The sequence below is a fragment of the Petaurus breviceps genome, unplaced genomic scaffold (assembly GCF_028583685.1).
Source record: "Petaurus breviceps papuanus isolate PSGF00001 unplaced genomic scaffold, PetGlider_PUasm1.0 90763, whole genome shotgun sequence".
In the NCBI taxonomy this organism is placed as follows: Eukaryota; Metazoa; Chordata; class Mammalia; order Diprotodontia; family Petauridae; genus Petaurus; species Petaurus breviceps.
The window spans coordinates 2,633,609-2,649,386 of record NW_027187340.1 but is presented as its reverse complement, the minus strand read 5'-3'; the positions used below and the strand labels follow the sequence as shown (position 1 = coordinate 2,649,386).

The following is a 15,778-nucleotide window of genomic DNA, read 5'->3' as shown; positions in this document are numbered from 1 at the left end:
CAACAAAGCCCAGGGGCAGACTTGGGCCAGGGGACAATATCTGACTACAAATGATTTAGGGTTATAATTCTGGAGTTAGAAGAGACTGCAGAAGCCATCTAGCATAACCCCCTTATTTTACAGTTGAAAAAACTGAGGCATAGGGTAAGTGTTAAGCAACTTGTCCAAGGTTATAGTGACAATACACATCAAAGATAAAATTTGAACTCAGGTCTTTCTAGCATCATCTTAGTTTTTACCTTTTTGTTGTTGTTCAAGTCATTTTTTTCAGTCACATCCTACTCTTCATGACCCCATTTGCAGCTATCTTGGCAGAGGTATTGGAGTGGTTTTTACCATTTCTTTCTCCAGCTCATTTTGGAGATGAGGAAACTGAGGCAAACAGAGTTAAATGACTTGCGTAGGGTCACACAACTGGTACATGTCTGAGTTCAGATTTGAACTCAGGAAAATTAATCTTTCTAACTCCAGGTCTGTTATTCTGTGCACTGTGCCCCTAGCTGTCAGCTCTTACCTTCAATTCCCTTAATTTTAGGATCACCTAAGAGCCCTAACTGACCACCAAAACTGAGTAACTGAGGTTTCTTAGTCATAAGACAAATTTTAATTTAATTCAATTCAGTACCAACTATATTCTTGATTCTGTGATAAGTACACCAAGATGAAAAACAACACAGTTCACACCCACAGGGAGCTTACAGTCCAGTAGAAAAGATAGGATGCAGACACAAATTACCAGTGTACAAGTTAGATTATAATAAGTGCATAGAAGAGATCAGCCAGAGTAGTTGAGAGGCAAATCCTGCCCCATTATTTCAGGGAGAGTCCAGCCACACTTCATTCCACTTCCTCAGTCCTGCCATCTTTCTTCCTAGCCTCCCCTGCTACCTGACCACTTGTGACCAGTGTGCCCTTTCCTAATTTCTTGATTCAAGGGACCAGTCTTTGGGGAGGGGAATTTCAAAAGAGAGGTGATAATAAAGGCAAGAGATTTCATTGGAAATTAAAAAGTCAGATTGGGAGGATAATCTTACTCAGATTGCTAAATTGTAGCCTGGATTTGAATCTTCCACTCCCATTCACTTAATTATGCCACTAATCATTGGTATGACTATAGCCAGGATAGCCTAAGGATAAAAACTGGCACTGGGATTTTATTGTTTGGGAGAATTCCTGGGCAAGGAATCTCTTTCCATGAATGCAGATTGTCGTATTTCCCTGCATTTAAAGTTTACTGTAACACTGAGAAGGCAGGGCCAGGATGGGTTAGAGAAAGGACTGGAACATAGGTCTTCTTGGTTTTTTTTTTTTTTTATGAGCAATCAGGGTTAAGTAACTTGCTCAAGGTTACATGGCCAGTTATTTCTGGGTGTGGTGCTAAGTGTCAGAGCCCAGATTCGATCCCCAGGTTATCCTGGCTCTTACTCGCTGATCCACCTGGCCGCCCCTAAGTAATTGGGGTTAAGTAACTTGCTCAAGGTTACACGGCCAGGTGTTTCTGGGTGGGTGCTAAGTGTCGGAGCACGGATTCAATCCCCAGGTCATCCCGACACTGGAGCTGGTGCTCTTACTCGCTGTACTACCTGGCTGCCCAGGTCTTCTTGGTTTTGAAATCATTCTGTTGTCTATATCACCATGGAAAAAATTTGTTGTGTCTCAGTTTTCTCAGATTGAAAACTACCCATGGACCAATCACAGAATGTTGCGGTGATTCAGTTGTTTAAGCACATAGTGCCAGGTATATTTTAGGCACTCGGTAAATGCGTATTGAATAAATGAATCAATCAATGGAACAAATCACTAAAAAGGAAAGAAAATCATTAAGACCAAAGTGATACATGTTCTTTTGTAGTGGCAATTCAACTTAAGTCTGTAAACCAGTGGTGAGAGTAATCAGAATGTTGTCATTTTCATACTAATGAATAATTTTCATGCCAATGGAGCATAAAATTCAAAGGCAGCATTCCTCTGAATTCTTTTCCCTTACATCCCCCATGCTCCAATTATCTCCACGAATGGTAGGTTGAATTCTTCCTGCTACCTAGTTAAATAAACTTGATTTCAGACCAGAATACTTACCTGAAAGGTTATTGAGGGGAAAGGGAATGCACATGTGGTGCTGGGCTCACTGGTGGTGGGCAATTGGGTGATGGGATTCCTTCTAAATTGGACAATTTTGTTTTTATTTGTATTTCATGGAATTATTGATTTAGTGCTGAAAGGGACCTTTGTTGTTTGTTTTCAGTCATGTCCAACTCTGTGGCCCTATTTGGGCTTATCTTGGCAAAGATACTAGAGTGGTTTGCCATGTCCTTCTTCAGCTTATTTTACATATGAGGAAAATGAGGCAAACAGGGTTAAGTGACTTGCCCAGGGTCATACAGCTTGTAAGTGTCTGAGGCCAGATTGGAGCTCATGAAGATGAGCCTTCCTGACTCCATGCCCAGCATTCTATCCCCTGCACAACCTGGCTGCCCAGAAGGGAGTCTTATAGATGAGGAAACGGAGGCCTGGAGGTTAGAGGTAAGTTACCCAATACCTCTCAGTTAGCAGGTATCTGAAGTGGGGCTTGAACTCAGATTTCCCTGATTCCAAGTCTACTACTCTAGACACTACACCACAATGCATTTCTTATTTTCTTTATGCAAGGTGTCACTAAGTCTTAGTTCAGCTGCAAGTCTGAAAAGCTTAAAAATGAAGTAAAAATTTTGAGACATCTCATATTTATTCTGTATATACCCAGGTACGTCCTTTTTGTCTCTGTTGACTACTTAAGGAAAGGGACACCTAACAATAAGGGTAACTAGGTGGCACGGTGAATAGGACACTGTGGCTGGAGTCAGGAAGACCTGAGTTCAAATTCAGTCTCAGATACTTACTAGCTGCATGACCCTGAGCAAGTCACTTAACCCTATTTGCCTCAGTTTCCTCATCTGTAAAATGAGCTGGAGAAGGAAATGGCAAACCACTCCATATCTTTGCCAAGAAAATCCCCAAAGGGGTCATAAAGAGTTAAAAATGACTAAACAACAGCATAAGTATATCTAGTTCTTTTATATATGTCCTTACAGACTTCCCTGTTAGGGAGGCTCTTCATGAGTAGAGATTGTGTCCCTTAAACCTAAAAAGGTGCCTAGCACATAATAGGTGCTTCATAAATGTTGCTCCACAGACTGCTTTCTGTCATTGATGCCATATTGATTTCTAGAGATATTCAGCAGAAATAAAAGGAGAAAGTGAAGGGCCACTTGCCCCTCTCCTGTTGCTGATACCTAGTGTGAATAAACATGCATCCTGGGGACAAGAATGGGAATCTATCAAAAATGGACGACCAGAGGCGGCTAGGTGGCTCAGTAAACACAGCACTGGTCCTGGAGTCAGGAGGACCTGAGCTCAAATTTGGCCTCAGACACTTAACACTTACTAGCGGTATGACCTTGGGCAAGTCACTTAACCCCAATTGCCCAGCCTTCCCCCCTCCAAAAACAAAAACAAAAAAATGGACAACCCTAGACAATGAAACTTTGTTTTCTAGTTTTATTGGTGAATGACTGAACATAGTCTCTGGGCTGAAATTTGAGATGCCCTTGTCTTAGAATGGCTGCTTTGGAGGTATATTTGATATCAGTTGGCCAGCTCATTGGGATTCATGGGCAGACAGGTTTGCTTCTATCTTTAAACAAGATTGAGGACCTATTCTCTGTAGTACACTGACACACACCGCAATAAGATCCTTCCTTACTCCTGCTTCACCAATGATTAAAACCTTGGGGGAACTTAAGGACTTAGTGAAATCAGACTTCCCAAATTTTTTCTTCCCCACCCTAAACTATGAGTCTAGGTACAGAGACTTATATTTTATATTTGGAATCAGCAAAATAATTTCTGCTTATATTACCAACTGTAATTCTGTCTCAGTGCTCAAACTTTGGGTTTTTTTTTTCCAATGGCCAGAGTACCCCCACTGGTGTCTTCACAAGGTAGAGACAAGGTAGAAAGCCTCCAGCCCATTGGGTAAAGAAACCCTCTGTGCTGAAGTCTTGGGAGGACTAGGTGAAAGTTACCCAAGATGGGCAAGAATGAATGGCTTGTGATCTGTATAACTGGAAGGAACTCCTGAATCGATGAGATCACAGATCGCTTTGGTATGGAAGTATTTGAGTATGTTACAGTGTTACTCTGTATATACAGTAACACATAGCCTTCAAGACTTCTCAGTAGAGTGCCTCTCTATTGAAATAAATCTATCATCTCTCAAGACACTGAGATTCCATCACTGAAGACCATAGAAATTAATGGGACAGCTTCCAACACCAATACTATGTGCAGCTAGATGGGAAGGTAGATCAAACTCTGTACTAGTCAGGAAAAGTTAAGTTCAAGTCCCACCCCCAGCCACTTACTAGCTATGTGACCTTGGACAAGTCACTCCTTTTCCCACCCGGACTTCATCATTATCTCCAGAAATTCATTTTCCTGAAAGATGACATCAGCTCTGAAACCTGAACCTCCTTAGTACCCCCTGCCCCCAAGCCCTTCCTTCTCTCTGATTGGAGAGAGTAGAGGGTGGACACTTTCCTCCCAGGGAAGACCCCCTCATCATTTCCTTTCCAGCAACAGGACTTCATCACTCCCCCACCTCTTACCCTCTCCTTTCTTTTCAGCTTCTTTTTATGTTTTGTTTCCCCTATTAGACTGTGAGCTTCTTGAAGGCAGGGACTGCCTTTTGCCTTCCTTTGCATCCCCAGCACTTATCATAGTGCCTGGCACATAGTAAGTGCTTATTAAATGTGTCTTGACTATCTTAACCTCTGTTTGCCTCAGTTTCCTCATCTGTAAAAGGGGGTAACAATAGCACCTGCCTCCCAGAATTGTCATGAGAATCAGATGGGGTATTATTTGTAAAGTACTTATCACAGTGCTTGGTGCACAGTGCCTGCTATAATGCTAACTCCTCCTTCTTCTATAATTATTATTATGAAGTAGAGAAATCTTGTCAACAGGATCATCAAAATACAGGGACTAGCTATTCCCCCGCACCAGCCAATCAGTTCAGCCAGAATGACTGTGAGTCGGGCTTGACACTGCAGGTGATGGTGATACTCATCAGGCAAGTGAAAGGAAGTTAAGTGCTTGTTGTGATCAAGGAACACCTTGAGAGAATCGACCATCCCAATTCCATCTGAATGAAGCCCAGGGACGGCCATAGCTGTTCACATCACCTACCATTAGGCAGCCTCGATTATTTGAGTGACATAAATGCCCTGAAGCTGAATCATGTGGGAAAAATAAATGATAAGATGCCTCCGGATGGATCCTGGAGAAAGTGTAGTCTTCCTCTTAAATGGCTGGAAATGTGTCAGTAATTGGTGACAAGACCTTCCACAGGACTCGCTTGTAAAACCTGTCACCAGAGTTGGAAGAACCACTGTGCATTTTACAGATTATGAGGATCTACCAATTCATAGCACTAGAAACCATGCTGTGAATCTACAGTAAACTCAAAGCTTCTTGTCTTTACTGGGGGCGGAGGGGAGAACAAAAACCTCTAAGAGAGGAACTGGCTTATGCTACTAGGTATCTGCACCCCCACTGCAGATGATCATTCAAATAGCCCAAGTGTAAGACATTAGTAGAATATTGAATGAATAAATGAAAGAAAAAAGCATTTATTAAGTATTATGCTAAGTGCTAGGAGTACAGACAGAAAAATCAAGATATTCCTTGCCCTCAAGGAGTCTATACTCTAGTTGGGAGATATTATAATAAAAAGAATAATAAATAATAATAAAAGAATCTCCCCCTGCTGGGGCTGTCTCCAGTCATTCTGATTTATATCTTGTCACTGGACCTGGATGGCTCTGGAGGAGAGAGTGAGGCTGGTGACTGCACAACCCTGCCTCACTCAAATCCAATTCGCTTGCAAGTCATGGCATCACCTTCCTGATGTCATTGATTGTCTGACAAACAACAATTAAATATATAATATTTAAATTAAAATACATAGTATTAAAAATATCAATTAAATACTATAAATAAATACAATAAAACTAATTAAATACCATATAAATTAAGTACAATAAAAGAAAATTCATACATGGAAAAACGATAATTGTAACTGATGAAACTTTTCTCAGTATGAAAATAGTTGAGGGGAATAGAAATATATATATGTCTATATATGAGGGTATATGGGCATATGAATACTTTGTGTGAATGTGTGTATATATGCTTACAGGTATATATATAGAGGGTATACAGGTATATATATAGAGGGCACAGGACCAATTTAACAGGAAGGGGTGATACTTAAAAGGTGAAATTAGAGGTGAGAGAGGAATATAATGAGAGGAGATGGGGAGAGACAGAATGGGGTAAACTATCTCATATAAAAGGGGCAAGGGAAAATGGTTACAATGGAGGGGAAGAATAGGAAGGCAAAAGGTAATGGGTCAACCTTATTCCTATTGAATCTGGCTTGAGGAGGGAGGGAAATACACACTAAATAGGGGATCTCACCCTCCAGGAGAATAGTGGGGGAAGGGGATGAGACGGGGGATGATGGAAGGGAGGGCAGGCTGGGGGGAGGGAAGTTGGAAGCACCCACTTTTGAAAAACAGGATCAAAGTAGAGAATAGAACAAGTGGGAGGTGGGATAGGAGGGAGGGAAATATAGTCAATCTTTTACAGTATATCTACTATGTTAATGTTTTGCATTAGCTACACATGTACAACCCATACCGAATTGCTTATCTTACCAGTAAGGGTGGGTAACAAGGGAGGAAGGGAATGAATATAGAATTCAAAGTTTTAAAATCAAATGTTTAAAAAATATATATATATGCTATTATTAATACTATTTTACATGTAATTGGGAAATAAGATATACAGGCACTGGGGCATAGAGATCCACCATTCCCTACTGGAAAAGTCAAAAGGGGTATGGGAGAAAATGTGGGAGAGAGCAGATTGGAAGAGGGGATATCCTGTGGGACTACTATTTTGGGGCGGTGGGTAGGAGAAAAACGGGGAGAAAATTTGTAACTCAAAATCTGGTGGAAATGAATGATGTAAATCAGAAGTTAATAAAGCATTTGAAAAATGAAAAAAGAAAATTCAACTGCAGGACAGAGAGAAAGCCTTTAAATCCTAAGGCTTCAAGGTGGGCCCAATATAAGCAAGAGCGAGAGGTTCCTTTGGGGCAGGTAGGTGGCACAGTGCCTGAAGTGAGGAAGACTCATCTTCCTGAGTTCAAATCTGGTCTCAGACATTTACTAACTGTGTGACCCTGGACAAGTCACTTACCCCCTTTTGCCTTGGATCCATAAATGAACTGGAGAAGGAATTGGCAAACCACTCCAGTATTTGTCAAGAAAATCCCAAGTGAAATGACTGAACAACAACAACAACAGAGGTCCTTAGGTGTTCTCTAAAAATTTCTGTGAAGAGCCCTGTCATTTGTCAGGATCTAGACATTTCACCAATTTGCTTGAGAGCTAGAAATGTTCCTTTGGCTCAAAGGGGAACAAAGAGAGGAGGTTGAGCACTAATTAAATAAGACAGCTTTGAGCTAGTTACATTTATCCAGTGGGCTTCACAAACTGTGCTGATGCTTTCTGAAAATAGAAGGGCACCAGTAAGAAGGCAGAGAAGCAATCCCCCAATCTAGAGGCTGTTGCCAATCCTCCCTGCTCCCATAGGGAAGTTGTCTTTGTAAACCTTAGTCTTAGCAGAGATTACCAATAACTCATCATCATTTATGTTACTCTGGGCATCTGTAATGGGAATGTAAATTTGAAGATCTTCCCAGCCCCAGGCTAAAGTGCACCTGGAGCCTGGGGTGGGAGGCTTGTTTTTCAGTAGATACTTCTTGATTGGCCAGTGGGTCAATAAGGTTGTTGCATTCTCTGAACCAGGAGAAGGCTATATAAGCCCTGATGTGTAGCTTTGTTTTGGGGCTCACTTTGAGAAGTGTTCTGTGATTTGATCTGGATTCTGGGAAGCCGCTGTCCAGAGCCCCCCGGCTTTGAAAAACCCAGATAATGATTTGGTATGGATGTAATGGTTGGACAGTTTGGAAAGCTGTCTACTCGGTCTGTTTCTGTCTTGATAATTCTGCCTGTATACTTTGAAGTTCAGGGTGCTGACCTTTTTCCCCTGAACGAGGTAAACGATATATGTTTGACTGATTAAAGTAAGCTTGTTAACCCATTTTGAGTTGCTTTCCTTTAACAAAGCAGATCCAAGAACCTGTGTTGGCAGCAAACCCTGAGGACCCTTGGGGTGCTTGCTGCTACAGCATCCAATCAGTTAATTCTTTTTTTAGCGGGGGGAGGTTGGGCAATTGGGGTTGACTTGCCAAAGGTCACACTGATAGTTTTGTGTTAAATGTCTGAGGCCAGATTTGAACTGAGGTCCTTCTGACTCCAGGGCTGGTGCTCTATTTTCCCTGCTCCACCTAGCCGCCCCCAATCAGTTAATTCTTACAGAGAGTCTTTGCAAATCTGTTCAATTCCATTCAGCAAGCATTTGTTGAGTGTCTACTGTGGAGTGTTTAGAAAGTCAAAGTAAAAAATGAAACAGTCCCTGCTCTCAAGGGGTTTACATTGTCTAGGGGAGATAATATGTGTATAAGTTAAATCAAAGTAATGTGAAAAATGGTTAGGGACTTGGAGTCAGAAAGGCCAGCTTGGGTTTGAATCCTCCATCGAATACTTAATTAAGCTGTGTCCCTAGGCAAGTCACATAACCTCTCTGTGCCTCTCTTTCCTCATCTATAAAAAATGGGGGTTGAACTCATTGGCCACTAAAGCCTCTTCCAAATTGAAATCTATCGTCTTCTGATTGTAAATACAAAGTAATTTTGGTGGGGCAGATGATGAAAGCACAAAAAAACTAAAAGTAGCGTGAAAGGCCTTGTTTACAAGGAAGGCCTTAGAATGAGCCTCCAAGGGGGCAGGAGAGATGAGGAGGAAATGCATTCTAGGCAAGCAGGGCAGCCTTGCAGAAGCATAAGGACAAGAAGCGGCACATCTTGTACCAGGGGCAGCAAGTTGGCCATTTTGTCTAGAACAGGGCATGAGAAGAAGTGACATGAAATTCGCCTGGAAAAATAGATTGAAACCAGATTATCAAGAGTTGTAAATGTCAGGGGAGTTTATAATTAAAGTACATTCAGTATACAACTTCAATTAGGAGCCTATTTTCAAATATTCTAAATTGTGGTACTATTATTTTAACTAAGTTCTGATGATCAAGAGGGTGACCTTAAGAAGAAATTTCAGGAAGTTCTGTGTCCTTTTGATACATTAAATATTTGAGCAGAAAAAAGAGGAATGTGAAATTAGATTATCTAATGTCAACTTCTTAGGCTTCCATATCAGGGCTGCTGAAACTACTGAATTTCTATTTGTTCTCTGAAAGGCATCCATTGCAGATCGGCTACATGGTCTACTGGAAGAGGACTGGATATGGCTTCATTAATATATCTGTCCTTTGTTTTTGAAGAGGACTAATGAAATCATGGGTTGATGTCTTGACTTGAATGTGAATTGGATTTAAGTGAGGCAGAGTTGGGCAAAGTCATCAGCCTCACTCTCTCCTCCAAAGTCATCAAAGTCCAGGAGCAGGACAAAAGTCAGGATGACAGGTGATGGCCTGGAATGCAGTGGATGTCCTTGGCATCTCTGATGCCTGACCAAGCTCTAAACTCCCCACAGAGCCTGCTTCAGCCACCTTCATGGCTGTTGGAACAGATTGTTCTCATCTGCCCATTCCACCAGCGGCTGTCTTCACATGCTTGTGCTAGATATCCCTCTGACTCACCAGTAGGTTTGAGGCCTATTAGCTGCCCTCAACCTGGATTAGCCTATCTGCCAAGAAGGTTTTGTGTGGCTACTATATATGCTGCAGCTTCTTGGAGCCACCAGATTTAACAAAAGGACCTGGATTCAAATCCTTCCTCTGTCTCTTAATACCCCATGTCCCTTGGACAAATCATCTCACTTCTCTATTTCTCAATTTCTGAGGAGATTGGACTAGGTATCCTCTAGGATCCCCTCCCAGGTCTCCTAAAATGTTTTCTACAACAGCAAGTAGCAGACTTCTAAGTCTGTACCATTAAGAGATAATAGCCATAACTCTCTTGGAATTGTATGTAGCCACAGGAGGCTCATGGTACAAGGTATAAGATGCTTGGCATTCAAGTACTATATTGACCACAGAATAAAACTCTTTACACGCTTACAAAAGAGCCCCTCTATTATCATAGCTTCAGTAAATTCCATGGCTACATCTGTGGGTGGAACTTTAGAGTGCCTCCTGAAGGGATCTTTTCTGAGATGTCTGCATGCACCGCTAGGTCACCATATTTATAGCACTGGAATCTTTATGCTTGTGGCAACAGGTTTAATTATGGGCCTGGGGGGGGTGCAGCTAGGTGGCACAGTGAGTAAAAGCGCCAACCTGGAGTCAGGAGGACCTGAATTCGGTTCCAGCCTCAGACACTTAACACCCACACACAAAAAAAAAACTAGCCGTGTAACCTTGGGCAAGTTACTTAACCCCAATTACCCTCCAAAAGGCAAAAAAAAAAAATGATGGGTCTGGAAATGCCAGTCCCTTGAGCCTTCTGCCCCTGCAGATTCTTAAGGTAGAAGTTCTGATATTAGAAGGACCTCCCTATTCTACCTTTTTTAGGCTGATCAAAATCAACTGTACAGAAACTGTGCGGTTTAATTTGCTTCTCCAGTGAGACAGGCTAGACAACAATGAGATTGCCAAAGGAATTAAAGCCATTTGTAAGCCATAAACGTGAGTTTATCTGCCCATATAAGATGCTTCATGTGGAGAAATTACGTTGTTCCAAAGGATTCTCATTGTGTTATCTTGGCCACTTGACATGCAGTGTATCTGGGAATTGTGGGCATGAGAGCATTGGCTAGAGCCAGTGACTGTTGAACAAATCATAAAGAAGAATAGTACTTGCTAGACCAGATGCTGAAATCTGCCAAAAGCAGCTATTTCTCCCTGGGAAGAAACTGAGAAGGTGGGATAAAGATCCATACTGGTTTTGTGCGACCTTTTTAATAAAAGAATTTTTTGATTGAGGTCGTTTCCTCAAAATTACTCTAAATATTCTCAGTTCCATTTTAAATCTTTGCTGCCATGATCATGGTTCTGCAGCATCCATTTACTGCACAGATTGCCAAACACTATTGTTTCTGCTAATGAATATGTATTTACTAGGAGGCACAGTGTACGGAGTGCTGGCCGTAGAGTAAGGAAGAGCTGAGTTCAAATCCTGCCTTAGATATTTACTAGTCATATGACCCTGGGCTAGTTTCCATATCCCTTGAGTTATTTATGTGATGCATAAACAAAAACAAACTTCCATTACAATGGAAAATGCAGTTCATTTTTTTTTCTATTTTTCCCTTGGTAAATTGGAGGTAATAATAGCACCCAACTCATAAGAATGCCATGAGAATCAAATGAAATAACATATTAAAAGTTCTTTCAAAATCATAAAACATTATATAAATGTTAGCTAGTATTGTTATTGACCTCCGTTTATTTTCTTTCTTTTTTTTGCCTTTTTTTTGGAGGGGGGAGGGTAGGGCAGTTGGGGTTAAGTGACTTGCCCAAGGTCACACAGCTAGTTTTTGTGTTAAGTGTCTGAGGCCGTATTTTAACTCAGTTCCTCCCGACTCCAGGGCCGGTGCTCTATTCACTGGGCCACCTAGCCACCCCAGTTTATTTTCATGTAAGGAATAAGACAAGAACCTTTTCTAAGCTATTACCATTATGCCTCCTCTTCCTTTAAGCAAATAATCAGGATAAAATGTTGGTACAGATTACAAAAATTATACTCAAGTGGGCTTTTGGCTTCTCATTACTTCATGTGGGATAAGCTTCATTCTCTACTAAAGTAGGAATGAGGTGACCTCTCAAGACTTCTTACCATCTTATCCAGATTTAATGGAAAACTTATGATCAATCAATCAGTTGACTGACCAAGAAACTTATGAGACAACCAAAAAATTATTGAATGTTTTTTTTATTCACACCTGCTCTTTGTTTATCTTTACTGTGAATGCCAGACATTACTAGAAACTGTGGAGCTGGACTCAGATGTTCCTATAGTGGGATTATGGAGTCTGTCTCATGCAAAATCCAGAGGAAGATGGTCTTAGGTGACAAGGTCACGTGGTCCAACTACAGTGGCGTAGTGCACTGGATTTGGAGTCAAGATCTGAATGCAAATCCTGCCATGGATATGCATTAGCTGTGTGACCCTCGCCAAGTCACTTTATCTTATTCTCACTTTCCTTATTTGTAAAATAGAGATAATAATAGCAACTGCCTATTGTTGCAAAGTTCAATTAAGATCACCTGTTTGAAGTCCTTTACAAACCTCATAGTGCCAGATTTTGCTGTGTTCAGTCACTTCTAGTCACATTTATCTCTTTGTGACCCCATTTAGGGTTTTCTTGACAAAGATACTAGAATGATTTGCCATTTCCTTCCCCAACTCATTTTGCTTTTATTGTTGCTGTTGAGTCATTTCAGTCCTATCTGACTCTTCGAGACCCCATTTGGGGTTTTCTTGACAAAAATACCAGAGTGGTTTGCTATTTCCTCCTCCAATTCATTATGTTATTGTTCAGTTTTCTTAGTAGTGACCGACTCTTTGTGACCCCATTTTGGAGTTTTCTTGGCAAAGACACTGGAGTGGTTTGCCATTTCCTTCTCTAGCTCATTTGACAGATGAGAAACCAAGGTTAAGTGACTTGCCCAGGGTCACATAGCTAGTACATGTCTGAGGCAGGATATGAACTCAGGAAGATGAATCTTCCTGATTCAGGGGCCAGTGCTCTGTCCACTGCATCACCTAGCTGCCCCATAGTGCTATAATAATGATAGTTTTTAGTATAATTATTCCCTTGTGGGATGACTTTATCACAACAGAACTATTACATTCCCACTAGAGCCATTGGTCTTTCAGACTCCTGAGGATTCACTCATCAAAGCTCCCAACCATTCCTTGTAGTGCACTGCTGGGATCTCTGTCCCATACCACAGAGGCAGCCTGGCAAAAAGGCCAAGGTTGCTGATTAGAAGGTTGTCAGCTACACGAGAAGCAATGATTTGGAGATGCCCGTCAGAGGTCATGAGGTGAAATATAGGGAGATTATTTTGGAGAGGTTTTTAATATTTGAGATAGTTATAGACTAGTCCTTAGTTTAAAAAAAAATAGCCTCCTAGAAGACCTGTTCTTACTATTGCTGATGTTTAAAGATTCAGTATGTATTTTAAGTCACCCAATGTTGCTACACATTCCTAATAGCATAACCTGAGTACAAAAAGAAAAAGTCAAACTGCATTTTCCATTGGAATGGAAGCCTTTTTGGTATCACACAAAGAAATTGGGACATACCTAAATGTAAATTGTCAATTTATGTCTTTATTCATTTAAAATAGTCCTGACAGGTTGGAAGCAGATCAAATAATTAAAATAAATAATTAAATAAAAATCACTTTGAAAGTATAAAAAACCAAACATAAAACAGTTTGATCACCTGGAATGGATTAAGGATTCCTTCATGCCTTGATTAGACTAAAATGTGTAACTAGAGGGCTGGAGGGTGGAATACCAGACTCCCCCCCAAAATCTTTCTTTAGAGAGGGTAGAAATTGGATTTCCAGCTCATTCCACTTTGCTTCTGTTGCTCTTCCTGGTTTAAACTCCATGGAACAAGATACCCTGAAATGTCTCTCCCCCAACCCCCAACTTTTCAGCTTCTTTTTGTGTGTCACCTTCCCCCATCAGATTCTAAGCTATTTGAGGGCAGGAACTGTCTTTTTTTTTCTTATTTGTATCCCTAGCCCTTAGCACAGTGCCTGGAAAATAGCAGATACTTAATAAATGCTTATTGCATTGAATTGGTATACACCACCTATAGAGCACAGACTCTGAACTGAATTGTTTGTGCTGTGAAAGCTAGACTTGATTTATTCAAGTAGAAAGATTTCTAGGTTCTTCAAGCACCATGTAGATTAGAATCAAAATTCATTATCTTCATAAACTTGTTTCCAAATTATAGGCTTTTTCAACATTATTGCTGTCTGAGGTTGACCTTTTCCTGTCTTGTGGTTTTCTTCTGGACTAAGATCCTTTCCTTTCTCATTCCCTAAATTTTATTTCCCTAAAACAAGGAATTATTTTCCTTGTCACTATGCTGGGTGATTAGAAATATGCCCATGGTTTCAAAAGGCAAAAACAAAAATCATCTGAGGAATAAGGATATCTAAATTTAAGCATAGTGTTACAAAAGTATATTCAAATGACTTCTTTTACCCCATTATTTGAAAATTAATAGTTGTTCAAAGAACAAATAACTTTATTCTGAGTAATTTCAAGTATTGTGAGCACAAACATACTGTTAAGTTGTATTGATTCAGTTTTACTCATAATGGATTAAAAAATAAGTTGTTTTCCTTTTCAATAGTACTGTTAAAATATATAGCATATTTTTAAAAGCAGGTAAATAGGAAATAATTTGAAAAGGGGGCAATGGTGGGATTGAAAGTTGTAGTGCTTTAATAAATATTCTCAGTGTTACTACATGTAATTGAGCTGGATTTGGTTCCTAGACCCAGGATTTCCCTCAACCTGAAGTCCTACAGATATAAAGCAGAAGTCCACAAATTTCACAGGAATTATCATTAAAGATTCCCTTTATTGTCTAGTTGAGTGCTCAACTCTAACAGACCTTGGGCAGAATCAGTGATTTTATTCACAGCCATGAGCTAAAAAGTTTGATAATAGAGATAAAACAGTGCATGACTGTATTTCAACTTTTTTTGAATGGGGGTGGAAATGAGGGAATGGAAGGGGCAGGAAGACTGTCCAGACCTCCAATTTCATTGGTATCAGTGAGGAAACTCCTACTACCAATACAGATCAGCAAGTATTCTGCAACTTATGATCTTAAGGAATTGTTGGGGGGGGGGGGAGAGGAGGAAGGGAGGAAAGGGGGAGGGAGCATAGGTTTCAATTTAGACCCAGGGCGAAATTACTTTGATTCATTGTGAAGAAATGATACTCCATCCACTTTCTTTAGTTGCATAATAGACATGTTCCTAAATGTACTTGGGTCTGTCTGATAGTCAAAAACTTCTCTGTTCTTCACCTAATTGCTTCATAAACTTGTCTCTTCAATAGAGTTATGCTGCAGTTGCCAGCTTCACGGTGTGTGTATATACATCCTACCTACATACCTACATTATATATGAATTACTGAACAATGAGAGGGACAGATTAGCCTCTTTCTTAAATAGTTCATTCTTATAAAACGCCAACTATGTGTTTCAACCTCACCTTGTTTTTAAATGGTAAGAGATGCCATTTTGTAATGATGCATGACTCACTCATTGCTCATTATCTTCCTACTGATATTTTTTTCCTTGAGCCAGCAAGAAAATCTGAGAGGAGGAAGAGGGAGAGGGAAAGGGAGAAGGGGGAAGGGGGGGGGAAGAGATAGACAGAAATACAGAGGGAGAGAAAGGAGAGGAGAGGAGAGAAGAGGAGGAGGAAGAGGAGAGGAAGAGTGGGCAAAGGGGAGGGAGGGAGAGAAAAGGAGAGAGTGAAAGAGAAGAGGAGAGGAGAGTGGGAGAGAAGAGTGAGAGGGGAGAGAGGGGAGTAGGAAAAGAGAAGAAGGGAGGAGAGGGAGAGGGAGAGAGGAGAGAGAGGGAGAGAGAGAGAGAGAGAGAGAGA

At 40.7% G+C, this 15,778-nt stretch overlaps 1 protein-coding gene across 1 annotated transcript in view; it reads left to right on the top strand.

Moving 5' to 3' along the window:
- CHN1 (chimerin 1) overlaps positions 1 to 15,778 on the top strand; it is a 237,869-nt gene that overhangs the window by 162,896 nt on the left and 59,195 nt on the right. The window lies entirely within an intron of this gene.